Genomic DNA, 22,847 nt, shown 5'->3' with positions numbered 1-22,847 from the left:
TCAGGTTAGACGTGCTGACAAAGCAGACACCCCGGCAGGAGGGCATTGGGTTGGCGAGACGGACAGGCGGGCTGGTCTCTCACTTCGATGGGAACCTGCAACAGTATCCCAACTTTAGAGCCGACGTACTGTGCGCACTGCAACTGCTGCATAAAGACTTTAGAGATGAACAAGAGAGAGTGGGGTTCATCATGTCCCATCTGCATGGGGATGCGAGAGCATGGCTACGCAATTTATGGAGAGATAAGGATCCGGCGCTACAGAATGCAGATGCCTTTATTAAAGCAATGGATGGGTGTTTTTTATCAAGTATTGACGTGGATCTTGCACGGAAGGAGGTGCATGGGCTGAGACAAGGGAGGGCCAGCGTCAGGCAGTACCATGCCCGCTTTTTCGCCTTGGTCAGTGCCCTGGAATGGGACAGAGATTCGGCTCCTGTAAGAGACCTCTTTTGGGAGGGGCTGCATAACTCGATTAAAGATGAGATCGCCAGGGGGGAGAGACCCCGAACCACCCAGGAGGTCGTTCAGAGGGCACTGGCAGTGGGGGTGAGGCTGGAAGGACGTCCGTGGAACAGGGACGAAGGGCGTGGAGGGCGCGAACCAGCCGGGGGCCCCTCCTTCTTTCCCAGAGAAGCAGCGCGGGCGCAATCCACGCCTCCGCCAGGAGGAGGAGCCGAACCTATGGAGGTGGGAGGTGCAAGGGCTCAGTCAGCAACCAGAGCCCTAGCACCAGCAGCAGTGGAAGCGAAGCCTCCTAGAGGGAACAGGAAGTGTTACGTCTGTGAGGAGCCAGGGCATATGGCGAAAGAGTGTCCCCAGAGGCCCCACAAGCTCACTGCAGCCTCAGCAATGGTGACTGCAGCAACACAGCAAGGAGGACCACAGCAGGGAAACGAGGCTGTCTGGCTGGAGGAAGAGGCACTGGGGCCCAGCCAGACGTGTTAGTGACGCAGTCCCCAGCGATTTTACAGCCCGTGAACCCCCTCCCGCCCAAACCAGTAGTGAGGCTCACAGCGTCTCTCCAACTGCCCAATGGAATCACCATGGACGTGCCAATCACCATTGACTCAGGCAGCAATGCGGACTTTATAGGGCAGGACTTTGTCGACAGGCACGCTGTCCAGTTGCTGCCGGCCACACTGCCCCTGCAGGTTGTCACGGTGGATGGCAGGGAGCTGCTCGGGGGGCAAGTGGTGAAGCAGACGCCACCAATGGTGATGCGACTTGGGAATCACAGAGAAATCATCAGCTTCAACGTCACTCGACTATCTGACACGCCCATTGTATTGGGCATGAGTTGGCTGGACAAGCACAGCCCAGCGATGGCTTGGTACCAGAGGCAGCTGACCTTCGGCTCTTCCTTTTGTGCTGAACACTGCATCGTGCCCAGGCAGGAAGGAGAGGAAGAGGAGTCACAGCTGCTGCTAGGCACGCTGCAAGCGATTCCACACAAGTACGCTGAATTTTTGGAAGTTTTCTGCGAGAAGGAGGCAGACAGGCTACCCCCTCACAGACCATATGACTGCAAAATTGACCTGCTGCCGGGGGCGGCGCTGCCTAAAGGGAAACTGTATTCCATGTCAGAGGACGAACTGCAGGAACTCAAAGAGTTCATTGACCATAATTTGCAACGCGGCTTCATCCGGGAGTCCAGGGCAGTGGGGGGCAGTCCCGTATTCTTTGTTAAGAAGCGGGACACGCCCCAGAAAAGACTGGTAGTGGATTACAGGATTTTGAACAGTCTGACTAGGCCATCGGACTTCCCCATGCCCCGTATTGACGACCTCCTCGCAAAGGTACGGAAGGGCAGAGTGTTCACCAAGTTGGACCTGCGGGGGGCGTACAACCTCATTCGCATGCGGGAAGGAGATGAGTGGAAGACAGCCATGTTCACGCCACTGGGGACCTACGAATATAGAGTTATGCCTTTTGGATTGCAAAATGGCTCCCACGTTTTTCAAGCGTTTATGCATCACGTGTTGGCGGGACTTCTCTACAAGACGTGCGTCTGTTTCTTAGATGACATCCTGATCTTTTCGGAGTCGCAGCAGGAGCATGACGGACACGTCAAGGAAGTGCTGAGCAGGCTAAAGCAACATAGGCTCTACGCCAAGCTGGAGAAGTGCCAATTTGACGTGCCGGAGGTGGATTTTCTGGGCTACAAGCTGTCTGACAAGGGGCTCGCCATGGACAGCGCCAAGGTTCGAGCGGTGTTGGATTGGAAGAGTCCGCGCAACCGGAAGGAGGTCCAACGGTTTGTCGGCTTTGCGAACTTCTATCGCAAGTTTATCAAGGGCTTCGCGATGCAGACAGCGGCCATCACTGACACGCTTAGCTCCAAGAAGAAGAAGTTCGTTTGGACAGCGCAGGCGGAGCAGTCCTTTCAGGCACTCAAGCGTCTCTTCGCGTCGGAAGAGCAGCTGCTTCATGTCAACCCCAGCAAGCCGATGAGGGTGGAGACAGACGCCTCGGACAGAGCCGTGGGGGCGGTCCTGTTGCAGAAAGACCCGCAGGGGGTGTGGCGACCGGGAGCGTTTTACTCCAGGAAGCTCAGCAAGTCCGAACAGAACTACACCATCTGGGACAGGGAGTTGCTGGCCATTCACGCAGCGTTCAAGGCGTGGAGGCACTTTCTGATCGGCGCCAAGCACACGGTGCAGGTTTGCACGGACCACAAGAATCTAGAGCACTGGCGCACGGCACAGTTCCTGAACCAGAGGCAGATACGTTGGGCTGAGTTCTTTGCAAACTTCGACTTCCGAATAGAGTATGTCCCGGGGGACACCAACATCATGGCAGACGCTCTCTCCCGTAAGCCACAGTATCTGGAGGACGCAACGCCAGCGGCCGCCATGCACATCTTCGCACCAGCAGTGTGGGCGTGCGCCGCGGCGACCGTGGACCTAGAGGCGGTGCGACGTGCGTTGCAGGAGGACTCCTTCGCACAAGCAAAGATGGCAGAGGTGCAAAGGGGCAAGGCAGCGGCCGACGGTTTCCGGCTACGAGATGGATTGCTCATCCGAAAAGGGGCCATCTACGTGCCGGGGGACGAACTTCGAGCCAAGGTGCTGCAGCAGCTGCACGACGCGCCCACGGCCGGGCACTTTGGCAAGGAGAAGACGGTGGAATTAGTAGCCAGGGATTTCTGGTGGCCTGGAATGAGAGGGGAGGTCGCAGACTACGTGGCGAGGTGCGACACCTGCCAGAGGGCCAAACCAGTGCACAAACCGCCGGCCGGACTGTTGGAACCGCTGCAAACTCCGGTCGAACCTTGGGAAAGGGTGGCTCTGGACTTTGTCACGGATCTGCCCAGCTCAAGGGGCAAGACGGCAGTGCTGGTGGTGGTGGACCTGTTTTCCAAGATGGCGCATTTCATTCCGTGTGCGAAGGTGGCCACGGCGGAGCAAACCGCCAAACTGTTCATAGACCACGTGTTCAAGGTTCATGGTCTGCCACGGTCTATTCTGTCCGACCGGGGGCGGCAGTTCATCTCGAATTTCTGGCAGAAGCTGATGGGCTTCCTGAACGTCAAGATCAACCTGGCGTCGGCGAGACACCCGCAGACCAACGGGCAAGCGGAGCGGGTCAATGCCATCATGCAGCAGTACCTGAGATGTTATGCAAATCAACAGCCTGCGACGTGGGTGGATTACCTACCGCTTGCCGAGTTCGCCTACAACAACACGAAGCACGTGTCCACGGGGGTCACGCCGTTCTTCGCCAACAACGGGAGGCACCCCAGAACCTTCCCGGGACTGGAAAGAATGGGGGAGGGGGAGCCGCAGACAGCAGATGCGTTCGCGTCGGAGCTGCAGGAGGTCCACGATCAGCTGAGGCGCCACCTGGAGCTGGCCAAGCACGCATACAAGGTACAAGCGGACAAGCACAGAAGGGTTGGAGAAGAGCTCCACGTGGGAGACTGGGTTTGGTTAGCAGCCCACGCAGTGCCGGCCAGGTCGTTGGCCAAGAAGAAACTAGGGCATAAGCAACTGGGGCCCTACCAAGTCGAAGAGCAGGTCAACCCGGTAGCTTTCAGACTGGCACTTCCGGAGGGTTCCAGAATGCATCCGGTATTCCACAGATCGGTGCTCACTCCCTACAAGGCACCGCACAGGTTCCAGGAACCCGGAACAGCGCCGAGTCCGGTCAGAGACAGAACAGGGCACGCGGAAGTGGCACAGAAGGAGCGCATCAACGAAGTCACTGAGATTTTGGACTCCAGATGGGGGGAAGAGGGGGTAGAATACTTTCTCGCCAAGGAGGGCACCCCGGCCAGTGCGAACAGCTGGGTGCCGGGCTACGCCTTGGACGAACCTCTCCTCAAAGACGAGTTTCATGCCCTCTTTCCCCATAGACCTATGCCAGCAGAATATTTTGACGACTGGCTTTTCACGCCCACACTTTCGGCCAGCACTTTCCGGGGGTTCGACTCGGACGAGGACCCGACACAAGACGTCCGTTCCCCGGAGGGGTCACCCTCGGGATCTGCATCAGAACCCTCGTATTGGTGGGACGATAGGCCAGAGGAGCAGTGGCGCAGACGGTGGCTGGAAGGCCCAGGACGAGCAACACCGACAGGAGGAAGTGAGGGAGAGACGGACATGGACGTTTTCGGGGACGACCCTGGTTTCGAGCACGGCGGCACAGAGATGGAAGCGGAGGTGACTGTCGTCGACGAGAGCGGGGAGGAAGACCCGGGAGACTTCAGATGGAGGCCTGCCACGGGAAGCGACCGATACCCGACGTTCGTCCCTTTGCAACAGCAGCCCCCAGCTCCAGCACCGGAAGGAGGGGAGGGGGGAATGGGGGGCTTCGAGGGGGGGATGGATGTCAGGGGTTTAGGAGCAGAAGCACGGGCAAGGGAGGAAACAGAGAGCGAAGGGGAGGAGGCAGAAGAAAAGATGAGTGACGACGACGACCCGAGATCTCCTAGTCTTTCCAGTGAATCAGAGGATTCACAGAAAGGAGCACCAGTGGCGAGGGCAAGGGGGGAGTCTAGGGGGGCACCCCAGGAAGACAGAGCCAGAGAGGACTCAGGGGGGAGCAGCTGGAAATCGGGACCAGCGTCACCGCCAGGAAGCAGGGAAGAGGAAGGGAGCCAGGGGGGAAGCGCTGGCAGCTCACCACAGGAGGGAGGACATGAGTCAGGAGTGGCCACACCTCCACAGGAGGGAGGACATGAGTCGGGGATGGCCACACCTCCATCGGGGAGCGAAGAAACGGTTGAGAGGAAAGTGGAAGGTTGGGCGCGCGCGCCAAGTTCAAATGCAGAGGAAGGCGGCGCAGTAAGCAGCCCCGAAAGAGAGCCAGGTCCTAAAGCCCGGCGCAAGGAGGCAGGAGGGTCTGGGTCAGCGTCAGAAGAATCCCGGAAGGAAGAAGCCCCGGGGGGTAGAGGGACCCAGAGGAGGACAGTCAGGAGGAAAAGGTGGAGCAAGGCTAGGATATTAAGTTGGTGCACACAGGGCGGAGACGCAGACGGAGCTTCGCCGACCTAGCTACTAGGCGTAGAGTTGCGCGCAGCAGCGTGAGAATGGAAACTGTAATTCAATAAAGACTTTTACTTAATGACCGCTGGCTACTGTGATCCTCTGTGAGCTAGGATCTTCAAGCAGCTCTGACAAGTATGAAAACAAAAAGAAGGCTACAATCCTACATCCACTCAACTCAACTCAACGGGACCGATTTCTGAGTAGATATCTGCAAAGGATCACATGTCCCTTCTGGTTTATCCACAAAGCAACACAGCTGTTAATTGGGATTCAGACAACACTTCACGATGAAGTACAAAACAGTTTCAGAGAACCACATCTGCACTCTTAAATTGCTAGGAAAATTCTCTCCCCCTCACCCCAGCTAGAGGGTCCATTGTAAATGGCAAATATGCCATTTTCAGTTTCTCTCCATTTTTCAGATCTTAAGTTCACATCTCCATATTGCCACATAAGCTGCTTCTTTTTTTAAGTCCTCGTGAAAATTCATCAGGATTTCAGAGCAAAGTTCTCTTGATATACACATTTTTATAATGTATATGATATATACAAAAATGCTGGATATAAAATGTGTTATTTTCACCCATATATGCATTTTAATGTGCAATTTATCCTTGAATATGCATTTTTGTACACAGGTACATTTGTACTTTTGCTGGAGAATTGTGCTCCCAAATTCAGAGAAGTGCAAATTTTGGAGGATGGCTGTGTTGTGGTTCACTTATTGTTTCAGGAAGTGCAAATTAGATCAGATTGCCTTCAAATGAAAACCAAACAAAAATTCCCCCCATCCCTATGCTTTCTTGAACATAGGGGTACAGCATGGTCATGCTTTGAAGTCCAGCTGTGCATTTGAAACTGGGAAGAAGAGAACAGGAACCTAGTGTTAATGGAGGAATCCGAGGGCTCCCTTGGGCAAAAAAAAAAAAAAAAAAAGACACCAACCAGGACAATTTGGAGCAAAACAGCAGCCAGTAGGCTTGGCCTTTATTGGAAACTGTCGCAACAGGACTCCCACCCACAACAAGATGAAGCAAAATGGAAGCCCCGGACAAAAGAAGACCCCAACTTTTATTAGCTACTAATCCCCGAAGCTACACCCCTAGAACTACATCACAACTACATCATGACTACATCATTGACACATCACAAAAAGGAGGGGTTGAGGGAGGGGTTGTGGAAGTAACCTGAGTATCTTGTCACCTGGCTGGTTCCTCCTTTCCCCCTCCCCATGAGTCATTTCCAGAGGACAAAGGGGAGTTGGCAGTTTCCTGCCCCCAGAGGGAAGATCTGATCATTGTCCTTTGTTCCAGTCCATGTTGAATCCACTCCCATATGCAAGTCCGTTGTGTCCTTGATGGTCTTCTGTCTGGGACCATCAAGGTTGCCATGCCAACTGGGCAGGGCTCCTGAGTACGTGTTGGTACAGTTAAGGGATTATGGCCATCCTGTATCAAACCATCCCCCTTTGATAGTCCTTCCTTCATGGAGCAAAATAAAAGTGGACCGGTGTAAATCCAATGTACGGTTGATTTACTATGAATTTATAACAGAAGTGTCATGTATGTCGTGTGTATGTGTGTCATGTTTGTACAAACTGAATGATTGGGGGGGGGGCGTCCTGCAACACTAGAAAGGTGCCTTAGGCCAGATCAGACCAATGACCGATCTAGCTTAGTGCTGTCAACAATGACTAGCAACAGTAGTTTTCCAGTAGTTTTCAGAGAGAGACTCTTTCTCAGCCCTGCCTGGAGATGCCATGGATTGAAACTGGGTCCTTTGAGCTACAACACTTCTAGTGCCGAACTGTTCAGCCTGGACACTGAGGTCCAGCTCCAAGGGCCTTTTGGCAGTTCCCTCACTGTGAGAAGTGAAGTTACAGGGAACCAGGCAGAGGGCCTTCTCGGTAGTGGCGCCTGCCCTGTGGAATGCCCTCCCATCAGATGTCAAGGAAATAAACAACTATCTGACTTTTAGAAGACATCTGAAGGCAGCCCTATTTAGGGAAGTTTTTAATGTTTGATGTTTTATTATGTTTTTATTTGTGTTGAAATCTTTACAGCGTGACTGGGGCAACCAGCCAGATGGGCATAGTATAAATAATAAAATTATTATGATGATTATGATAATTTGTGTATTTACCTTTCACTAACTTCTGTTTCAAGCATGAGCGTCTGAGCAGGAAAAGGCCAGCATACTGTTTAAGCAAAATTATTAACGAAACATTAGCAGCAATTTGTACCTTTCAGAGAAAGCTGTTAGCAATTGTGGGTGGAAGCTCTCTCTCTCTCTCTCTCTCTCTCTCTCTCTCTCTCTCTCTCTCAGCACCCACCCACCCATACCCTAAACATTTAGAGTTTGGCTGAGAAATTTATCCCTTCAACTCAAAGCTTTGCTGCACATGTGAAAAGCTCTTCCATGTGTGCAGCAGATCATTCCGTGGGGCTCAAGAGTGCATGAGAAGTTACCAAGCCAAGAGGAAGCAAGCCTGAATGAGATTCAAAATCAGCCGTTTTATGAGGAAGGATAAGCTTGTGAAGAAGGATCGATGCTTTGCAATTGCTACCCTGACAGTGCTGCTTAGAGGAGATTTTATACCCCTGTTAAATATTTCTGTTCACTGAAAGAAATTGTCCCGCAGAGTTTTCAAAATATACCTCTGCTTCCTCCACAACCCCCCCTTCCAACCCACGTAATGGTTTCTACAGAATGACAGCATTTCCAGGACATGGATCTCATCTTGCCAAAGCTCCTCTTGAAAAGGCAGCCTGTTTACTAAACATTTTAAACAGATACATGGAACTGTATATGCTAGAGAGAGGGGAAAAAAGGACAGGGATTTAGGTCATTGGTCCATCTCCTTGCCAAAGCAGGGATATAGCCCATTGCATTGACTGTTTCTGTGTCATGTTTAGTGCAAACATTGAAACAGCGGCATTAATTCATTCTCTTGCAATGATTCTGCAACCACATCCAAAGATTTCTCCCCGTGTTGAGCTCTCCTGAATAATATTTCCTTTTGTAAGTCTGTCTCCTTTTAAAGCCAAATTACTCATTTTTATGGATTTTTTTTCTTACTTATGTAGCCCCCAAAGATTCAAGGCACACAAATCATTGCAGGCTGAAAATATCCACTTTCTTTCCTTAACATTATGTGAATTAGGGTCATCATGCAATTAAGCAAATCTTAGTCAATCTTAGGAATTTAAGAAGATCAGCTGATTGATAAAATTCATACATGTCAATATGAATAAAAATAAATAATTTCTGAACCCAACAAGGGCAATTTCTTTTCTTTCTTTTTTATTCATTTCCTACATTTCTGTTCTGTCCTTCCACAAGGACAGAGGAGCACAGAGCACAGAGCAAAAACTGTCTCCCCCATCTCAAAGTTTTATCCTTGCAACAATCCTGTGAGGTTGGTGAGTCAGAGTGATAGTGAGAAAGAAATAGTGAGTGCTTCATGGTCACCTGGCGAGCTTCCTGGCTGAGTGAGGATTGAAACCTGGCCTCTCATGTCGCAGACCAGCACTGACAATGCAAGTTTAATTATCACCGCAATGTTCCAGTCTTCCATTGATATCACTCATCCCAGAATCACATATATTTCCTAAGGGAAGACAGACAGAAAGAAACTGTGCTCATCTCAGATTGCTCAAAAGTACATATGGCCATAGAGAATAATATTTGATGGACAAAGAATGTATGCACAGATGCTGGTTGGCCCATGCGAACGATATTTTATTATTCACAGATGTACCATTCCACACACGGAACACCAACAAATATCTAATTCACTCCTACACAAAGCAAAGAGCTCTGGACTGCTCATTCCCTCTTGCTTGCCAATCCTGAGGATATTTTCACTCACGGCGTAAATGTTTCTTACAGCTAATTAGCATTTGTTTGACTATGAATCTGAACTTGCCTAACAATTAGACTGCTCTCTTTTTTGTGATCTAACCTGCATCCCAGCAAGAATAATCAACAACAAAACCATCAGTGTTGGTTGGATAAGGACTTCCCATTACTGGAGCTCTTCTCACAAGATGCTGAGTGAGAGGAAGGTGGCCGAGCCATTTTGGCAATGCCTACTTCCCCAAAACGTGGGTGGCACTGTGGGTAAAACCTCAGCGCCTAGGACTTGCCGATTGTATGGTCGGCGGTTTGAATCCCCGCGGCGGGGTGAGCTCCTGTCGTTCGGTCCCAGCTCCTGCTCACCTAGCAGTTTGAAAGCACAATTAAGTGCAAGTAGATAAATAGGTACCGCTTTATAGCGGAAAGGTAAACGGCGTTTCCGTGTGCTGTGCTGGTGCAGGCTCACCAGAGCAGCTTCGTCACACTGGCCACGTGACCCGGAAGTGTCTCTGGACAGATCTGGCCCCCGGCCTCTTAAGCGAGATGGGCGCGCAACCCCAGAGTCGGTCACGACTGGCCCGTACGGGCAGGGGTACCTTTACCTTTACCTTTACCTTTACTTCCCCAAGAAGCTACCAGGGCCCCCTAAGGAGCTGATCTGAAGGAGGCAGTCCTGAACAATATGAGAGATGGTGCTGGGAGCTACAAGGAGTGGTGGATCTTGGGGTCTCAACTTTCAGTGGTGCCCTGTGCAACACCAATATTTGGCGGCCCCTACCTCTCGACTTCCATTCTGCATCATAGTTGTGTCAGCATACCCCTGCACCCCCAAAGCTTCATACTCAGTGCAACTGAACCAGTTGTGCTTCCCTAATTCCACCTCTGCTAAAAAGGGAGAGGGGAAATTGACAGGAGGAGGAGGAGGAGTTTGGATTTGATATCCCGCTTTATCACTACCCTAAGGAGTCTCAAAGCGGCTAACAATCTCCTTTCCCTTCCTCCCCCACAACAAACACTCTTTGAGGTGAGTGGGGCTGAGAGACTTCAGAGAAGTGTGACTAACCCAGCAGCTGCATGTGGAGGAGCGGGGAAGCGAACCCGGTTCACCAGATTACGAGTCCACTGCTCTTAACCACTACACCACACTGGCTCCCACAGAAGCCACCACTCCCTTTCTTCCACTGGGCACTTCTGAATCCCCTCTGCAAAACCAAAAAAGGCCTTTCATTTGCAGAAGGGCATGCCTGGATTCAACAACAATGGATTCCATTCCAGTCAAAACAATGACACAAGCACTTTATTTCATTGATTGGATGGCTAGAAATCCCCGTGAACTTGAATCTGTCAAGGTATGAACTTGCAGCAAATGCTTACCAAAGCTTGCACCGTTATTTAATTCTTTCCTGTGGAGAATTGATTGTATTGTGCTTGACAAATATATCGTGAATATTGAGTTCAAAATGGCTAAGGGCTAATTGTACACTGGCTTGGGCATTGTATCATTAACTCTGTGAATCAGACTTCTACAACATTCTAACAATCCAGTACATGATATAATTATTTCAGTTCCATTGGCTGCAATGGGTTGGGGGAGAATAAACCAGTTGCCCTACTATCTGCTGCCCATTGTGAGGCAACAGGACTCTGGATGCTCTCGATCTCTCCCTGTCATCCCAATTATTAGCCTGTTCCTGGTGTTTCCAAGAACCTCCATCTTGCATTCAGATTGTGGCCTTGGGCTGGTCACTTGACTCAATCTATTACAGTATCTCTTTACTTACACTGGATAGCCACTGCCTCTAAAAGGTAAAGGTAAAGGGACCCCTGACCATTAGGTCCAGTTGTGGCCAACTCTGGGGTTGCGGCACTCTATTGGCCGAGGGAGCCGGCATACAGCTTCCGAGTCATGTGGCCAGCATGACTAAGCCGCTTCTGGCGAACCAGAGCAGCGCACGGAAATGCCGTTTACCTTCCCGCCAGAGTGGTACCTATTTATCTACTTGCACTTTGACGTGCTTTCGAACTGCTAGGTTGGCAGGAGCAGGGACTGAGCAACTGGAGCTCACCCTGTCATGGGGATTTGAACTGCTGACCTTCTGATTGGCAAGTCCTAGGCTCTGTGGTTTAACCCACAGCGCCACCCACATCCATAGCCACTGCCTCTAGGAAGCTCATAAACCCAAGGCTTCCTCCAATTTCTCTTCCTCCCTTTCCCCAGAAGTGGTATTTATTACTGCATTTGAACCTATACATTCTAAAAGCCGTTGATGCAGCCATTCTCACATCTCCTCCTACAGACACCTAAGCTAGTGATGGTCATCTCATCTTGTTGCAACAAATTCCATAGGATAGCAATGTATTTGTGAGGCGGACTACTTTCCTTTGCCTGTCCTGAATCCATTAACAGTCAATTCTAATGGGTAATGTCAAGTTAGAGTGCTGTGAGAGGGGGTGAAAATGGTCTCTCTCTGTTCTTTCCACAGCACTCATAATTTTTATGAGCCTATTTACAAAAGAGAAGTCTACGTGAATCAAATGTGTCAATGGAACTGAAGAAAAAAATTGATCTCACTTTCCTGAGTACAGTTGTTATTCAGAGATATATATATAAAAAAACCAGTCTACAGAGAGGGAACAAAGCATTACACCAAGACAGGAGCAACAGAATATACTTATCTTTTAAACTCACTGCTATTATACAATGATTTTATATAGCTATATTAAAAAAATTAACCTCATCTTCATACTTTGGCATAAGCACAATTTTAAAATACAGTTTGATTGTGTGGACATCTAGCATCATGGATCTGCAATTAAAGGAGACGACCTGCCTGTATAACACTGCAAGAAAACAGTCTTCAAGCCAGCAGACATTTTGCACAAAGAGTGCCTGCAGAACTCAACAGGGGATCTGTAAGCAGAATGGCTCTAGAATCAAGCCAGGGCTTAAACGAATTAGCTTCCTGTACTGGTGGTGCTCATCAATACAATGTAGACATTACATGGTAGGTTTATTATTATTATTATTATTATTATTATTATTATTATTATTATTATTATTATTATTATATTTTGCATAAATGCCATGCCTTAAATTACTCTCAGTCCAGATTCCTAATCAGGAATAATAGGCATAAGCAATACAATCAGGAATCTTAGAAGAAAGTGCTCTCTCTATTAAATATCAGAGGTGAAGTGGTGAGAGGGTTGTTTTTGAACTGGGCAGACCGAACTTTCACTTTGGCTACTCAGTTTGTGTCAGCCTAACTGGCCTCACCAAGTTTTTGTGGCTTCTTTAAAATAATCGAGTAAGACTTTTGAAAGAAAAGTAAAATCCAACTGTGATTAAAAAAAAATCTCAAAATGAATTTCAGTGCACAAAAAACTTCTCCCAATTAAAGCTGACCAAGTTGCTGACATTATCTTGACTGCTATGGGATCAGGTTGGGGAAAGGGCATGCTAACAGGGACCTGCTCATAGCTCAGGGGCAACACACATAACTTGTATTCAGAAGGTCCAGGTTCAATCCTTTCCCTTATATCTCCAAATAAAAAGAATCAGATAGAAAGTGATGGGATTGCCTAGTGCTTTCTTTCATCCTATACACCATCTCTTCAGGTGTATGTACTCCTTAGCCTATCTGGGTGCCCACATTTCCTGAAAAACCCACAGCGTCCTCAGCTGTCCCAGGCTTTCTTGTAAGTACAGAAAATGGGGAGGCTGCTTGCTGTGTGCCTAACAACTTAGGCTCACTGCTGAAGCAGGCAACGTCTAGTCACAAGTTTGAGATAACACAGGACCTTGGACAGCTCCAAGGGACCTTGCTAAGGTGGCTATGTGAGGCATCTCTTCAGAGAGTGAGAAGGAACTCAAGCCTTGGGCTGGCCAGATTTGAAGTGTGGCACACTCTGCCTTTCTGGAGAAGTTGGCTGGCTGATTAAAGGACCCTTGCCTTGTTTTGTAGGCTTCGGCTTTTGTGAGGACAGGGAGACAGAGGAACTGCAGGGGACTCGTTCTCTGACTCAGATTCCATTGAGCATATGGATTGATAATATGGACAGATTAGCTACATACGACCGAATCGCATGTCGACACAAAATAAGAATGGATAAATATGAAGAAATCTGGAACGAATATTTAAACGATAAGGCTGATAGTGGTGGGAAATAGACAGAGGAGAGAGAGGTAGAGAGAGAGAGTCATAGGTATATCAGTGTATCCAAATCTGAATTGTCAAATTGTGTTATTACTGTTATTATGGTTTTTGTTGTATGTGTCTTTTGCGGTTGATGTTTGTATTGAAAAATTGATTAAATGAGAGAGAGAGAGAGAGAGAGAGAGAGAGAGAGAGAGAGAGAGAATGGAGACAGAGCTGTATCCTCTGGCTGAGAGGACTACAAACAAGCCACTGTGGTGCTCTCCCTGAGGAATTAGCCTGAAATGAGCCCAAGTTCTCTGCTAGTCCCTGCAAGATCCCTGGGTCATGAGACTGATGTGTGGTCTTGTCCAACTTTGGCTTTGCATATGATGTGAACCACACAGAGCTTTGGCCCCTTCTTCTATGATTCTATGAAGTGTTGAAATGTCTTCAGTAAACTATATAGGGAATATGCACCTCTCTAAGAGAGAGTCTTTTAGCACTATGTTGACTAACAGGTTTCTTGTGGCCTTAGATTTAATGGACAGGAGCTCACTTCATCAGTGGCATGAAGTCTTACCCTTATCATGCATCTGAGGGAGTGCCCCCTAGTCCACAGAAGCTTATGCTGAAGAGGGGGCTATGCATTGTGTACATGTGCAAGTGTATGAGAGTGACCGCATCCACCACTGGCATGTGGCTTCCAGTGGGTTAGCCAAGGGTCAATGTGACAAGCCTAGTGACAAAGGTCAACTACATATGGAGAGCATTCAGGCCCAAGCCTATGGCATATGCCCCATAAACACAACCTACATAACCACAAAAAGTGAATAAATCACAGGTGCAGATATATGGACATGCAATCTGCATCATGTGGCCTTCTGCCCATGATGTTGGGGTGGGGTGGAGTATATTAGTCAAAGTTCTTCACCTCATGTGGAAGTTGCAAGCCAAAGCAAAGCAGCATGAACTACTCCACAGCTTCACAGACCTAGGAGAGATCAAATGAATTCTGGGCAACCAGCTATATGATTATGATAGATATGCTGCACCCTGTCATGCTATTATTTCAAATTGTGATCATTAAGATTACAAGCAAGAGGCTTCAGACATAAGCTATGCTTCTTCATATTCTGTAATCCCTGTTTACAAATTATTAAAATTATATGAGCTACAACGACCTGGGAGCCTGTTGGCATATGTGCATCAACAGCTAGAAACAAAAGAGGAGCAGGAAAATGTATCTTTAAAAAGAAAAGAAAAAAGCCCACCAATGTCCTGAAAAGAAGCATTCTGATCACTTGCTTGACTGGCAGATATTTGAAGCATTGAGTGGGCTTCCAGGTGAGAAGCTACTGGAAAGATCTTTTGGACTCAAGCATGGATTAATGCTGAGAGCTTGAAAGGAGCTCACAAAAGAAGAATGCATTCACATCAGTTAGTGTTTAAGATTACCCGAGCATCACTCTCTTTAAACAAGGCGCACCGTGCAAGGTTCTGATCCGCTGGAGACATGGCTTTATTCAGGCTGAGTTCACAATGCAAATGAAGAAATAGAGAAATTGTTTCATCCTTGATTTATCTTGATACCTTCATATGCATTGGCTCCAAAAAAAAGTGGGGGGAATGGTACAAGCTTCTCCATTCATTATAGCTATCTGGCTTCCATGCATATTTCTGCTGCTCAGATATTAGTCTTTTCTCTCTCTCACCCTAGAGAAAAACCATTGATGTGTGTCAGGCGGTTTGTGTGTGGATGGATAGATAGATTTAAAAATTCACACTCAAAGCATTTTGCCATTTTTGTCACTATGCCTGTGAAAAGAAATGGAGACTTATTCATTTATTTCAGAATATGAATACACCACTAGCCAACCCTCCCCCACCACATTTTGGTTAATGAGGGGCAGGCGAAAAGAGGCAGGTCAGTTCTAAGGTGAAGGGAGATGGTTTCATTCTCAGGTGAAGACAAGTGAAAATGCAAATAGACAGGATAGCTGGGATGAAATTGGAGCATCAGCAAACTGACATTCTGCAGGGAAGGTTGCCATGAAAATGAAAAATAATCCCTTGTCTCTTGCCTGTAAAGTGCAGAACACCTGTGGATCCCTCATCCCACCACAGCTTGAAGAGAGGCGAGTGGGGTCCTTTCAAGGGAAGCTGGTGCTGCAGGATGGGGAGACAGAATTAAGAGTGTGATATCAGCAGTGCACAGCCTGCGCTTAAACCTTCTCCTGATGTTAGATAGTAAAGAAACAAAACAAAATCACACAAGCAAACAAAAGCAGCTTTAAAGTAAATCAGCTTGCGGCAGTCTTTCATTTTGGTAAACGGCTAAAGGAATGCGCCTGGTGATAATGCAGTGAGATTGTAATATATTACTGTTGAAACCAGGACACTGCACTATGAAAATGATTCAAATGCTGTTTATGATTCCAATGACAGCTCTGCCATTTCCCCTCCAAATCTCAGGGAAGATTAACGTGATGGTGGAAAGGAGGTGGGAGTGGGAGAGAGAGAGAGAGAGATCATTATGTTCTGGTCTTCGTGCTTCACTCACAAAATCGTAGCTCTGTTCATTGCTCTTTTTTATTTGGCATTTTCTTCTAATTTAGTGATCAACAATGGCTAGCAATGGGACCAAGTGGATGATCACAAATCCTGTCTTGTTTCACCGGTCCTGCCACCTTTCTCACAGCATGCTAGGAAACTTTCCCTTTACATACATAGATGGTATATACAGGCTGTCAGTAAGACAGAAAGTCCCTTTAAAATTCGAAAAATTAAAAAGAAAGAGCCAGGGATAAACAGGTTTATTTTTAAGGAAGGAAGTCCTGATGTTAAGTGCTTAAAGAGACAGATGAGCTAAGGGCAGGGGGATTGGAAGGAAAGCTGTTGCAGTTAATTCATAATACTATCAATGAACCTATCATCAGTGCTGACAGTGGAAGTTAAATGGGGTTTGCTTACCTTGGCTATCCTGGCTGCCTGTTTTGAGGGAATTGGCTCAAAATGCAAGTGGCAAGGTATATCTCCAAAAGGTCTTTGAATAGAACTTAGCCTGCAACAGAATTCATGTCACTTTCAGCTTGTCAAAAGGATTTATTTTGTTTCTTTATTTAGAAACTCTCCAAGCCATTGGTGGGGAACCTGAGGCCCAGAGGCCAAACACAGCTCTTCAGCTCTCTCTCGCTCTCTCTCTCTCTCTCTCTCTCTCTCTCTCTGGCGCTCAGGACCACAGGCCACACCCCCTCATCATTCCCTCCTTGAGTGTTTTAGCTTAGCTGGAATGTGTCCTTCCCTGTTTTAACTTTATCGTGGAAGTGCCAGATACTCCTGTGGACTCTCCTTCCTTGGAGGTTTTTAAGCAGAGGTTGGATGGTCATCCGTCATGGATGCTTTAGCTGAGATTCCTGCTTTGCAGGGGGTTGGAGTAGACGACCCTCAAGGCCCTTCCATCTCTACAATTCTATCATTCTAAGACTTATCCACAGATAGCCATCTCCTGTTCACAAACTGCAAGGCAAGCCCTGTGTTGCACTGACATCCATTGTTTTGTCTCCTGCAAAGTTTCTACCCAGACATCACATCAAAAGTAATTCATGTGTCAGTTACTGAGATCTTTCCCGCCCCACACCCTGCCCCCATTTTCATTTTCTACTTGTGTGTCAGGGAGACACACAACTCAAGAAGCTGATAAAGACCTCTAGGAGAAGTATAGAAAAACAACTGTGGGGGGGGGGGGATAATTGTATATTTCCCTGAATGTTTTGCCTTTGCACCAGTTGTTATTGAGGGTATTTTTTAGCAGGAAGCTTCCATCCCATTCTTAGCATAGAAGGGAGTCAATTCAGCTTTTGGCAACAAATCATAGGTACCTTTTTCCAAGCACTCTGGAACAAGTTAACATACATGCCAATGTTCCAGAGCCATAGAAAACAGTATTTCATTTAATCCATTGTATGTGTTCTCCTATAAATAGAGCTATGCACCTGTATCTCTGTTTGCCTTTGTCGGGTGGGGAAGTAGATTAGATCTACCCTGTGAATAATGTGATCCTGTTATCTTGCTATGTCCAGGTTACATGAAACAATCTTTCAAAAAAGCCTTTAAAATGTAATGTGAACCCCACATTTCTAAATCAGAATGAATGCAGTAAGTAAGGTACAATAACCACACACTAAGATATAACAGTGCAATAGCATCACGGTAACCTGCTACAACAGGGCAATTTTATCGCTATGTGCAAAATAATGTATGCTTGTGGCCTTGGATTTTTACAAACATATGCTTTTCTCTTTTGACTAGATTCATATGGTAAAGAAAACACGAATTCTGTGCTCATTTTGCCACATAAGCATGCTTGTCCATGCTACTGTTTATGGGAAATGCCACCTGAATCGGATGGTACATGCATACTTTATGTGCATAATAATGCCAATGCTTGCAATTCCTCCACCTCTTTTTTGAGGAAGAAGGCTCATCAAAACCCTCTTGATCTGAATATCACTTTATATATTCACCTACCTGTGAATCAGCCATTCAAATCCAATTAATGACTGCTCATTTTTAATCCTAGTTCTAACTTCTCTATCCCTGCTCCCCAGAATTAACTTGAAATTTATTTATTTATAAACCTTCTTGCCTCCAAGGAGCTCAGGGTAGCATACATAGTTTTTCTCCCCACCCCCACCCCAACTCCCTAATTTTATCCTCACAACAGCCCCGTGAGTCTCCATAGGATGAGAGGTGGTGGCTGATCCAAGGACACCCAGTGGAGATTTGAACCCATGTCCTTGCAGTCCTAGTTCACTGTTACAAACTGGTAAAGGAAACAGTCTAGTCCCAGGGTGGGCAGAAAGCAGGTTTGGATCTAGCGGTAGATCTCTCAAAAGAAGGAAGCACACAACCACAAAGACTATGGACCATTGTTAATCCCTTAACCATGGTTATGCTGTTTTATGTCACATTGCCCGCACCACCACCCAGGACAGTTTTAAAGGAGTTTGTTATATAGCAATGGTACTTACAATCCAGATGCCCTTTCGATTGTGGTTGCTTGACAGATGCAGTTTACAAATAAAATCCAGGGGAAAGTATATTTGTGTCCCACCGATTTCAGTGAAAATGAATGAAGTACATGCTTAAGGCTGTCTTATTGCACCCACTTCCTTGCAAGTAAGCCCCACTGTACTCAGCAGAATTTACTTCCAAGTAGACAACACGGTCTACTGTAAATCTCTCCCTTCGCAATGAACAGGTCGGAAAATTGTCTTTGGTTGAGCTGTGTCCTATATAAAGTTCAGTAAACATTTATCTATTCTTTTTTAAAAAAGGTGTTTTGAAGGTGGATTTTGCCTTCCAGCTCATTTTTTTTATAAAGGAATGTAAGAATCTCTGTTTAAAGACCATTTACATTTTCATTAAGAGGAAGATGGACAAAATCTTTGTCCCACCACTTTGTCATGCTGCACTTTTAACAAGACGATGCACTTACAACATGGAGTGATGCTATCAATGTAGCAGTAGGCTATAGCTCGCTAACTCCTATGGTTATTTTAACAGAATGATCTAATTAAAATGTCTTTCAAAAGACTAATTGTCCAATCATAGATCTCTCTGCATCTCTCTACACAGGTAGCCAATGTATTATTATTTCTTTAGTAATTGGTATAAGATCATCAAATTGTTGGGAAGTTTTCTGCATAAACAGTGCCTAAATAAATGAAATAGGCATTGTTTGTTGATGCAAATTTTGTGCTCAGAACAAAGTAAATCATGCACATTTCAGTGATAGCTATGTAGCATGTGTGCGCGCATGTGTATGTACCAGAAAGTTCAAGTGGTAAAAGTTTTCTTTCCAGGCTGCACCTGCAGAAGTTTGGATTTAGATGTTCCTCCATGAAAAGACCTCCCTGCATGAATAAAAAGGATGCTCGCTACCTGAACCCTTCTTTTTGACAAATTAAAGGATTACAAATGCATGGACTTTCTTTGGGAGAGAGCTGTGCAGATCCCCACAGGCAGCCTGAAGGGGGGCAGTCCAGGAGAAGCATTGCCACTTAATTCTGTTGAATGTATAAACAAGGCTTTATTTAGGGGTTGCATTGGGGACTTTGCATGTGAGTTGATAAGTTAATTCAGTGATGGCTGCCAACTTGGATGGCTTTAAAAGAGAAGTCTACAAATTCATGGAGGCTAAACCTACTGATACTGGTGGGCTTATAGCCGAATAAAGTATTATCTATCTATCTATCTATCTAAACCTACTGATGGCTGCTACCTCTGATGGTGATGTCTTTACTGTAGAGACAGTATGCTTCTGAATGCCAATTGCTGGAAACTGCAGGAGGCGAGAGTGCTCAGATCCAGTTTGCAAGCTTCCCATAGGCATCTTGTTGAGCGCTATGAGAACAGGATGCTGGACTCGATGGGCGACTGACCTGATCCAGCAAGCTCTTCTTAGGTCACTGTGATGGAATTCATTGTATCTTGGTCAGGAAGAAGCCAATGAGGAAGATGAAGCAAGGGTGATGGGTGAGAATTGAGGAGACTTAATGGAGTCCTGAGGAGGTCCAGAGATTGAACAGGGAGAGAAATAAACCATGCAAAGCTACGCACCTTCTGCCTACTAGATGCATAAACATAGTCCTCTCTATGGAAGAAAGTGAACATTTTCATCACTTGCTTCAGGCAATAAGGACCCCCAAACACCTGGTTCCAGTTATGCCAAAAGGGTGATAAAATAGACTTCTCTGCATCCTGGGTCAGAAAAAGGATATCCATACCCCAAAGCAGGCTTTTGTACTGGTTTGGGAAGGGTTTTTTAAAGCAAGAACTCAGGGTAACTGAGTTCCTTTGCTTTTCTTAAAATTAAATAAATTTTTTTTTGTCTGTGGGAGCTGGAATGGATATATACCCAATGCCTGAGCCATAAATCCACCTATATTTGTAATCAATAAAGAAGTAGATCATTGTCTGCTTGAGTTTATTAATCACATCTTACATTTAGCCATGGCCAGGGGTGGGGGCACTGCGATTGAGCCTACAATAAACAAACAACCTTCACGGTGAGTTCCCCCACCTTTTTTCCAGAAAAAAGAACACTGGGTACAGGCAGACATGGATGCATATTTGAGCTGTGATGTGGATCAGCAGACTGTAGCTGATATGATCCCCATTGACATTGCAAGGTGTGGATAGGAATGTCTGTTACTTTAGTGTGTGTGTAGTTAAAAAAAAAAAGTTCCATCACAGTGTTTAGCTTTACAATATTGGTGTGCATTAGTGTGTTATTCTTCTTCACTAACTAATAGGTCCTCAGCCTTTTGATAGCGTAGACCTGCCTGTGCTCTTTTCTGAATGCCTAAAAAAGCTCTGAACTTGCATATTCTGTCAAATACATGATGTGAGGTATGTTGAGTTAAAGCAAGATAGACAAAGCACAGTTCATATTTAGAAAATAATGAGTTCTTACATACCAAGGGGCTCATTTTCCAGCTTGAACATACAGCTGCAAAGTTGGGAGACAAAAGCACAAGCTGAAAATTCTGTCCAAGGTTCCCTTTGGTTTCTTTGGCACAAACTGCCTCTTCTATCTTTTTTTTTTAAAAAAAAATGAAAGCTATAATTTGTGTCTGACTGGAGGCTCCCAGTATGGAATTTTACACGTCTGCTTATTGTCTCTTTTATTGCACACAGAAGAGCAAATCAAAACATTTAGCCAACCCAAATTTAGTGAGGCTCAAGAATTAAGAATAGAGGAGTGCTCAAGAAAAGCTAAAATAGATTTTAAGTTAAGTGGCAAATCGCATTGGAGGGGGAGAGCCAATTAAACCAAAGAGTTGAATAACAGCATTGATTTTGTCCCCTCATTAGTGCTACAAGTGTACTGATTAGAAAAAAAGCTCAGTTTAAGGGATATAGCAAGAAAATTGGCTTTTTCTTGATGTACTATAGAATCCTTTTAAAAGTAAGAGCCTGTATGTTCTTGCTTTGAATTAAGCCCCTTTGTACTCAATGGGGCTTGCTCTCCAGAAAATGTGCACTCTAAGAACACAATCTGATGCCCACTAACCTGAGAAAGTATGCTCCATTGATCACAGGAGGACTAAATTCTTTTGTTGTGTTTATAAACTGAAAATAAATACAAAACAATATTGATTATTTTATTTAAAGTTAAACCACCCACTGTTCAAAAATGTTGGGGCAGTGTACAATAATGAAATAAATACAAAATACAAAGGAAAGCATTGGTGGATATTGTTCTCATTGATTTTACGGAAGAATTTAATAGTCACAGAACCAAGGACAGTTACTGGAGAGCAGTGTGCTCCAACTGCGTCTCAGAATGGACTGAATTGTACCCTGTTCCAGCAACTTCTGGAAGGCCAAAGCTTCTCTATTCCTGCACCAAACATTAAAACCCTATCAAAATAAGAGCACTTTCCATTTCCAGTGAAGAGACACAAAGAGGGAGTCTAACCAATTTAACCTTACAGATTATTTTGAAATCACCATAGAAATGACATTATCTCTTGAGCTCAAGTCACAAGATTTCCTGAGATGGCACTAAGAGCAAGTCCTCAAACACTCTTCTTGATCGCCAGGCAGGCCTGTATAGGCAGATCCTAAGGAACCTTTCCTCTAAGGCTTCCAGGCATGGCCAAACTTGGCCCCCCCAGCTGTTTTGGGACTACAGTTCCCATCATCCCTGACCACTGGTCCTGTTAGCTAGGGATGATGGGAGTTGTAGTCCCAAAACAGCTGGAGGGCCAAGTTTGGCCATGCTTGCAAGCCATTCAGGATTTCAAAGACTAAAACTAACAAATGGAATTTGGTGCTGAAGCAAATAAGAAGCCAACAGAGATAACATGATCAGAGTCACATGCTGTAACCTGCATGTGCCAGCCTAAAATCATGCTCTCATCTGTCCATATCAGGCACCCATATTTTCTTTCTTTCTTTCTTTCTTTCTTTCTTTCTTTCTTTCTTTCTTTCTTAAAATTTATACACTGCTTGATTGCAAGGGGGGTGGGATAACCTCAGAGAAGTTTACAATAGGATGAGGAACCTGTGACTCTGTAGAAGTTGTTGGACTCCAACTCCTTAGAGCCCTATGCAACATGGACAGTGGTCACTGATGAAGGGAGCTGTAGTAGTCCCAACAAACTCTGGAAGACCTCAGGTTCCCCATCCCTGTTATATTCCAAGGTATTTTCAGCACCCTGGAAAGCTCCAGGTAAATAAGTTGTCCCATCAAAGCATGCAGGTGAACTGAGACCTTATAAATGAGACCGCTTTTCTGAAACTGGGCAGCGTGATGGCATTCTGGACAAACTGGTGCAACTGGGTGTTTT

Source organism: Podarcis liolepis, assembly GCF_965112155.1.
Source record: "Podarcis liolepis genome assembly, chromosome: 1".
In the NCBI taxonomy this organism is placed as follows: Eukaryota; Metazoa; Chordata; class Lepidosauria; order Squamata; family Lacertidae; genus Podarcis; species Podarcis liolepis.
The sequence above is the reverse complement of the archived record's forward strand: the minus strand, read 5'-3'. Positions refer to the sequence as shown.